Source organism: Schistocerca serialis, chromosome 4 (genome assembly GCF_023864345.2).
Source record: "Schistocerca serialis cubense isolate TAMUIC-IGC-003099 chromosome 4, iqSchSeri2.2, whole genome shotgun sequence".
Taxonomy (NCBI): Eukaryota; Metazoa; Arthropoda; class Insecta; order Orthoptera; family Acrididae; genus Schistocerca; species Schistocerca serialis.
The window spans coordinates 184,461,830-184,470,824 of NC_064641.1; the positions used below are offsets into that span (position 1 = coordinate 184,461,830).

General features: G+C 51.5%; 1 non-coding gene across 1 annotated transcript; it reads right to left on the bottom strand.

Annotated features, from left to right (window-relative positions):
• Nucleotides 1-8,368: 8,368 nt before the first annotated feature.
• Trnaw-cca (transfer RNA tryptophan (anticodon CCA)) lies at nucleotides 8,369-8,443 on the bottom strand. Its single transcript has one exon. It is a non-coding gene; the product is annotated as a tRNA-Trp (tRNA).
• Nucleotides 8,444-8,995: the final 552 nt, after the last annotated feature.

An 8,995-nucleotide genomic window follows, 5' to 3' on the forward strand; every position in this document is an offset into this window, starting at 1 on the left:
ACATTCTGAAGGACAATGGTGAGGAATCTGATGATGTCCTCAGCGGTAGGGGGCGGGCGAAGGGAATTGCCGGGAGGGGTGGGGGCGTCCAGAGGGCGGACAGGAGGGTAGGAGGGGGTCGAGCCTTACATTTCTTACCGTCTATGGAGGGGCTGTGCTCAGAAAAGACCTACAAAAGGCGGGTGGGGCTGGCAGTGTTGTGGATGCGACAAACCGCACGCACCTCCAGATGGGGATGTGCCTGAAGCTCCGCCAACACCTCCTCCTCTGTGATCGTCGGACTAAGCCGAGTGATCACGGCGGTTGGTCGGCGGGCGGGGTTGGGGTTGGCGGGAGAGAGGCGGGGAAGGAGCAGGGGTGAGGGAGGCATTAGAGCCAAAATGGGTGACTGGGATGTGGGAAAGGACATCTGTGTGGAGGGTAGGGCTGGGGGAGGAGATGTGCACCGAATCACGGCGAGGAGTGAGGAGGGAGATGGGGGCACCAGGAAAATTCTGGCAAAGGAAGAGGGTGAGGTTCCGGGTTTCAAGAAGGGAGGGATCAGGACGGGAGAGGAATAGCGGTAGGAGGAGGGGGTAGAGGAGGAGGAGGGCGCAGAGACAGGTGGAGAGACATCCATGGCATCATGGGTGGGGGAAGGGGGACGAGGCCGAGCCTTTTTGGGAGTAGAGGAGGCAGGGGTGCCACTGGGGCGCTTGACGACGGTGGAGGAGGTGTGGGGGATGGGAGCGACTGGAATGTGGCGGGGAGTGGCAGGTCCCAGTGCTGGAGGCGGCGCCGGAGATGGTGAGGGCGATGGCGAAGGCGACAGTGAAGACGATGATGATGAAGGCGAAGGAGAGAGTGGAGCGTGGGCCGCAGCCCTCCGGGCGACCACCCGAGCGGGGGCCGCAGAAACGGAAGGAGCAGATGGAGGGAGTGGAGGGAAGGGATCAGAGGAGGCGCGGGAGGGAGGAGCCGGGGATGGGGCGACAAATAGGGAAGGAGACGGGAGAGTGAGGAGGGGGGGATGGACTGAGGGGGGAGTGATGCGGCACACCATGTGATAGTGGTGGCAGCGGCGGAGGGGGAGGTGTATATGATGGCAGTGGTGGTGGGGGTTGACATTATGAAAAGGGAGAAAAAAACACAGGACAAGACAAAGAAGCAAACGAGAGATGGGCAGGGCGACAAGAGACACAGAGTAGAAAGGGACAGAGAATGACAAAGGACAAAGGAGACTGGGGCTGAAGCTCCACTCTGCTGCCGCTGGTGGGGGGGGGGGAGGGGGGGCGACCCGGCTGGCTGGCCGGTGGGGACGCCTCCGCTGCTGGTGGTGGTGGTGGTGGTGGTGGTGGTGGTGGTGGAGGTGGTGGTGGTGCTGCTGCTGCTGCTGGTGGAGGTGGGGGCAGCTAGGACCACTGCTGGTTGCTGGCTGCGACTGCTGGTGGCTGCGACTGCTGGTGACTGCAACTGCTGGTGGCTGCTACTGCTGGTGTCTGCGACCACTGGCGGGGACTGCTGCTGGCCGCTGGCTGCGGGCTGCTGGTGGGGCCCGCTGCTGGCTGCTGGCGGGGACTGCTGCTGGCTGCTGGCTGCTGGCGGGGACCACTGCTGGCTGCTGGCGAGGACCACTGCTGGCTGCTGGCGGGGACTGCTGCTGGCGGGGACCGCTGCTGGCTGCTGGCGGGGACCGCTGCTGGCTGCTGGCGGGGACCACTGCTGGCTGCTGGCGAGGACCGCTGCTGGCTGCTGGCGGGGACCGCTGCTGCCGGGGACCGCTGCTGGCTGCTGGCGGGGAACGCTGCTGGCTGCTGGCGGGGACCACTGCTGGCTGTACTGCTGCACACCGACGGGCTGGCTGGCTGGCTGGCTGGCTGGAACCTGCAACATCTATCGCTTCGATTGGTACCGGAATAGCACAATCGAAGGGCGGTATTCAACCGAATTACCGCCGGAGATGTCAAAACTGCTGCTGTGGTCGTCTTATATAGCGCAAGGATGGCTACTGATCGGTCGGTAGTTACACCGTCCTACCGCAGATGGTATCAACATCTGCGCTGGTGGCGCCACTGTTCCCGCTGTAACGTAAACAATGGGAAGAATATCTCTGACTCTTCTTTGCATCGAGAGCTCGCTTCTTATCACCGCTAAGACTATATCCGTCGTCACAATTGAAGGTTTTCTCACATATCTTATTTCTACAGGCCTTGTAATTATAGAGTGTTAGTATGTGGAACCCCAGCACAAATGTTTTGTTTCTTAAAACAGAATTTTATGTTTGTTCGTGAGGCTGTGTTCAGCAACTGCAGCCTTCTCCAGTTCTCGGTTCTTTAATATACCGTTGATGTTCTTTACATTGGTCGGAAACCGACTGACTGATGCAATTGCTTCCACACTGACATTGGATGTTGTAAATCCCAGGAATCCTGACGCCGAGACTGTTCTTAAGAGTGCGCTGTATCCGTTTTATCTTCTTAGGAGGTCGTAAAATACGTCTGATACTTCTTCTTCCCAGGAGTCTCCCTATCCTGCTGGATGTAGCGCCGTAAAATGAAGAAAACGCAGTTGGTGGCTCATCATGTGAATGCCCAACATTTTCACGTTCCCTTTTGTTGGAAAACACTTGATTGGATATCATGTGACCCATAGCTGTTCTTTCGGACCCATACTTCGGATGATTAATTTCGGAATGGAAGTGGTCCTAGCCAGAAACGGTTTTTTCTCTGTGTATCAGCGTATATAAAGCTGCTCCCTTCTGGACTGGATGCTGTAAACTCTGGGCGCCAAGATATAAATCAGTGTGCGTCGGTTTGCGGTACACTGAGTGGCCGAGGTGTCTTTCCGACTTTTGTGGAAGCAGAACGTCTAAAAACGGCAGCCTACCCTCTTTCTCTGTCTCGACAGTGAACTGGGTGCCTCGGTGCACGCTGTTCATATGTTCCTGGAACTGCTCGAGAGCTTCTACCCCATGTGGCCAGACTATAAACGTGTCGTCAACATAACGATAAAGTGAAGATGGACGAAGGAGAGCCGAATTTAATGCGCAGACCTCAAAATGTTCCATGAAATGGTTGCCCGTTGCTGGAGACAACGGAGAACCATAACCATTCCACCTGCCATTGCATAAAGCTTACTGCCATACAAGGAGTAGTATGTCGGAGCAAATTTATCGTTTCAGGAGGAAAGTGCTCTGCCAACAGTTTCAATGTGTCCCTCGCAGGAAACTTTGTAAATAGTGAGGCCACACCCAGGTTAACTAAAATATCGTTTGGGCCAACTGTAACTTGTTTAATTTTCTCAGCGAACATCCGAGGGTTTTTTATAAGACGTTCACAGCGGCCAACTATCGGAGTCATCAGCTTAGTTAAATAATTGACCAGCCTGTAGGTAATTGAACCAATGGGGCTAATAATTGGCCTCAACGGAATATCTTCCTTGTAGACTTTAGGTAATCCCTACAACCTAGTAGGTGTATGAGCTCGTGCTCTAAGATTTTTTGATGACATTCTCTGGTATACCAGAATTCTTCAGTAGTTCCACTGTTTTTCCGCTGTATGACAGGATTAGATCCCGTTTAGGCATTTGTACGTGCTACCTTCCAACAAGGTACCTTTGCGGTGATATTCTGCGGTATTAATAACAACTGAGGCTTGTCCCTTGTCAACAGGAAGTACCACAAGATCTTCATCTTTCCGCAATCCCCCCCCCCCCTCTCTCTCTCTCTCTCTCTCTGGTCTGCTGATGTTAGATTTGGGCGGCTTGGCTGAACCTAAAAAGCGACTGATGGTAAGTCTTACATCGTCGGCGTCGCCTTGTGAGAGATGCCAAGCCGCCTGGTCCACTCCAGTAATGAACTCCACGATAGGTACAGTGCGTGGCGTAGGAGCGAAATCCAATCCTTTACTAAGGGCGAGATGGCTTCTTCATCCACGCTCTCGTGCGACGCATTGATGGCAGTGCATGCCAGTCCATTAAATGACACTGATGTTTGAGTGGTTGCAAGTCGCTCTGATTTATTTGCCTGTTTCGTCATTATATTGCTATGGTGGCTTCTCTGATGAGCTGCCGTCGACATACCGACCCACTCCCAGTCGATAGATGCGAGGAATGCAGATAAAAAAAAGATGATAGTTATATAAATTGCGTGCATTAATATCCAGTTCGTACTCTGTATGTTGTATCCTTTCTTTGACGATAGCCAGGTTGGTCTTCGTAAAATATTATTCACTGCAGACGACCTTATGTGATCTTTTACCACAGAAAACTTTCGCCGTTATCCCGACAGCGTTGCAGCAATGCCAAATTACTCCGCAACTGTGCATATTTTGCGGGCAGCTTCTCCAGTTGGCGAACGGGGCGCGCAATGTGTTTCCCGCAGAGCGGAGTTATATGAGAGCGAAGTCTTTCGCGATGGCACTGTTGTACAAAACATTCTCGGTCTTAAAAGGGTTCAAATGGCTCTAAGCACTATGGGACTCTACTTCTGAGGTCATCAGTCCCCTAGACTTAGAACTACTTCAACCTAACTAACCTAAGGACACGACACACATCCATTCCCGAGGCAGGATTCGAACTTGCGACCGTAACAGCGGCGTGGTTCCGGACTGAAGCTCCTAGAATCGCTCGGCCACAGCGGCCGGCGTTTCTCGGACTTGTTGCCACGTCAGTTCAGGGTAAAACCTCGAGCATTCGACGGTTTCCACCTTCGTCTTCGTCAGGTGCAACTGATTGTCAAACTTACTGCTGTGGTCACCTTATATAGCCCAAGCACTGCTTCTGATTGGTCCATCGTAACGTTATGCCGTCGTAGACGGTGTCGACGTCTGCGCTGTTGCCGCCTCCGTTCCCTCCGTAGTGTAAACATTGCGACGAATATACCACAGTCTCTTCTCTGCATCGAAATCTCGCATCCACGCACCACTAATTTTACATCCGTCGTCACGAGTGAAGGTTTCCTTACACATTCTTATTTCTACAGTCTCTGTAATTATAGAGTTCCTGTATCTGGAAGTCTAGGACAAAATTTATGTTTCTTCAAACAGTATTTTATGTTTGTTTGTCAGACTGTGCTCAGCAATTGCAAACTTCTCCATTTCTCGATTTTTAATATGCCGTTAATGTTCTGCACAGCAGTCGGAAATGGTGCAGATGGACTGACCTATGTAATAGCTTCTGCACTCATATGTGATGTATATCCCAGAAATCCTGAGGCCGATACTACTGAAGAATTCTGGTATACCAGAGAATGTCATCAAAAAATCTTAGAGCACGAGCTCCTAGACCTCCCACGTTGTAGGGATTACCTAAAGTCTACACGGAAGATATTCCAATGAGGCCACTTGTTAGCGACATTGGTTCTCTTACCTAAAGGTTGGCCAAATATTTAACTAAATTGATGACTCCGATATTTGGCGGCTGTGAACATCATATCAAAAACTCTTGGATGTTCGTTGAGAAAATTAAACAAGATAAAGTTGGCCCAAACGATATTTTAGTCTGCGTATTTGCAAAGGTTAATGTGGAGGACACATTGAAACTGTTGGCAGAGCATTTTGCTCCTGCAACGATAAATTTATTCCGACATGTTATGATGACAACCTACTTCTTGTACGGCGGTAACTTCATGAAATGGTACGTGGAATGTTTGTGGGTTCTCCGTTGTCTCCATCAATGGCCAACTACACTCCTGGAAATGGAAAAAAGAACACATTGACACCGGTGTGTCAGACCTACCATACTTGCTCCGGACACTGCGAGAGGGCTGTACAAGCAATGATCACACGCACGGCACAGCGGACACACCAGGAACCGCGGTGTTGGCCGTCGAATGGCGCTAGCTGCGCAGCATTTGTGCACCGCCGCCGTCAGTGTCAGCCAGTTTGCCGTGGCATACGGAGCTCCATCGCAGTCTTTAACACTGGTAGCATGCCGCGACAGCGTGGACGTGAACCGTATGTGCAGTTGACGGACTTTGAGCGAGGGTGTATAGTGGGCATGCGGGAGGCCAGGTGGACGTACCGCCGAATTGCTCAACACGTGGGGCGTGAGGTCTCCACAGTACATCGATGTTGTCGCCAGTGGTCGGCGGAAGGTGCACGTGCCCTTCGACCTGGGACCGGACCGCAGCGACGCACGGATGCACGCCAAGACCGTAGGATCCTACGCAGTGCCGTAGGGGACCGCACCGCCACTTCCCAGCAAATTAGGGACACTGTTGCTCCTGGGGTATCGGCGAGGACCATTCGCAACCGTCTCCATGAAGCTGGGCTACGGTCCCGCACACCGTTAGGCCGTCTTCCGCTCACGCCCCAACATCGTGCAGCCCGCCTCCAGTGGTGTCGCGACAGGCGTGAATGGAGGGACGAATGGAGACGTGTCGTCTTCAGCGATGAGAGTCGCTTCTGCCTTGGTGCCAATGATGGTCGTATGCGTGTTTGGCGCCGTGCAGGTGAGCGCCACAATCAGGACTGCATACGACCGAGGCACACAGGGCCAACACCCGGCATCATGGTGTGGGGAGCGATCTCCTACACTGGCCGTACACCACTGGTGATCGTCGAGGGGACACTGAATAGTGCACAGTACATCCAAACCGTCATCGAACCCATCGTTCTACCATTCCTAGACCGGCAAGGGAACTTGCTGTTCCAACAGGACAATGCACGTCCGCATGTATCCCGTGCCACCCAACGTGCTCTAGAAGGTGTAAGTCAACTACCCTGGCCAGCAAGATCTCCGGATCTGTCCCCCATTGAGCATGTTTGGGACTGGATGAAGCGTCGTCTCACGCGGTCTGCGCGTCCAGCACGAACGCTGGTCCTACTGAGGCGCCAGGTGGAAATGGCATGGCAAGCCGTTCCACAGGACTACATCCAGCATCTCTACAATCGTCTCCATGGGAGAATAGCAGCCTGCATTGCTGCGAAAGGTGGATATACACTGTACTAGTGCCGACATTGTGCATGCTCTGTTGCCTGTGTCTATGTGCCTGTGGTTCTGTCAGTGTGATCATGTGATGTATCTGACCCCAGGAATGTGTCAATAAAGTTTCCCCTTCCTGGGACAATGAATTCACGGTGTTCTTATTTCAATTTCCAGGAGTGTATTTTATGGAACATTTTGAGGCTCGTGCAGTAAATTCGGCTCCCCTTCGACCATCTTTATTTTATCGTTATGTTGACGACACGTTTATGGTCTCTCCATATGGGGTAGAAGCTCTCGAGCCCCTCCAGGAACATATGAACAGCGTGCACCGAGACATCCAGTTCACCGTCGAGCCAAAGAGGGTAGGCTGCCGTTTTTAGATGTCCTGCTTCAACAAAGTCGGATGGACATCTCGGCCTACGCACACTAATTTAATCTTCAGCTCCCAGAGTTGTCACCAACCATCGTATTGTAGACGTCTGCGATGGTGGAGCCTCCGCTCCCCCAGTAGCGTAAACATTGTGACGAATATTTCTGGTTCTTCTCTGCATCGAGAGCTCGCTTTCATGCACCGCTAAGATTATATCCGCCGTCACGATTGAAGGTTTTCTCATACATTCTTATTTCTACAGCCTCTGTAACTGTAGAGTCGCAGTATGTGGAAGCTTAGAACAAAACTTTTATTTCATCAAACTGTATTTTATGATTTATTTGTGAGGTTGTGTTCAGCAACTGCAGACTTCTCCAGATCTCGGTTTTTTACTATGTCGTTGATGTTCCATACAGTCGTCTGAAACGGGGCAGATGGTCTGAACGATGCAATTGCTTCCGCACTGACATTGGATCTTGTAAATCCCAGGAATCCTGACACCGAGACTGTTCTTAGGTGTGCATAGTATCTCCTCTTAAAATACATCTTGTATCTCGTGTTCCCAGTACTCTCCCTGTATTGCTGGATGTAGCACCGCAAAAGGGAAGGACTGCAATCGGTGGCTCATCATGTGAATGTTCAACATTTTCACGTTCCCTTTTCTTGGAGAACATTGACTTCATATCACATGACCCATAGCCGTTCTTCCGGAACACATACTTCAGATGTGACAGCACGCTGTAACTACCGACCAATCAGTAGCCGTCTTTGGGCTGTATAAGGCGACCACGGCAGCAACTTTGACAGTCAGTTGCTCCTGACGAAGACGAGGGTGGATTTCGTCGATAGCTCGAGGTTCTACCCTGAACTGACGCTGCAAGGAGTCCGAAAATGTGCTTCTGAAATACCTGTCAGGTTTGTAAGACAACGAGTCATAAATCCCGTTTCCAGTGGAAAGTAGTGGAGGACAATTGTTGAGCAAGGATCGGATGCTAAAGATTTTTACGTACAAAAAAAAAAGATTATTTATAGATTTTGGCTGTGTCCGCAGCAGTATGACCGTACTGAAACTTTCTGGCAGATTAAAACTGTGTGCCGGACCGAGACTCGAACTCGGGACCTTTGCCTTTGGTGGGCAAGTGCTCTACCAACTGAGCTATCCAAGCACGACTCACGCCCCGTCCTCACAGCACACTTCTGCCAGTACCTCGTCTCCTACCTTCCAACTTTACAGAAGCTCTCCTGCGAACCTTGCAGAACTGGCAGAAGTAAAGCTGTGAGGACGGGGCGTGAGTCTTGCTTGGGTAGCTCAGTTGGTAGAGCACTTGCCCGCGAAAGGCAAAGGTCCCGAGTTCGAGTCTCGGTCCAGCACATAGTTTTAATCTGCCAGAAAGTTTCATATCAGCGCACACTCCGCTGCAGAGTGAAAATCTCATTCTAGTATGATCGTACTGTGCATAAGCAAAACTACGGATGTTCAGGGAAGGACAGGGCGCTCATGTTACATAACGTAGAGTTTGCGCATTTCAAAGATGCTCCATACAATTTACAGTATGTGCATGATAGTGACCTACTACGTCATGCACATCAAATTGCGTGCGACATAGATTAGAGTGATTTCGAGGGACGTAGTGGATAGTTGCATAACTTCAGTGATACAGAATTCGAGGACGTAAGGTAACGAAATTTCAAACAAAGCGTCAACTTGACGATGCACAA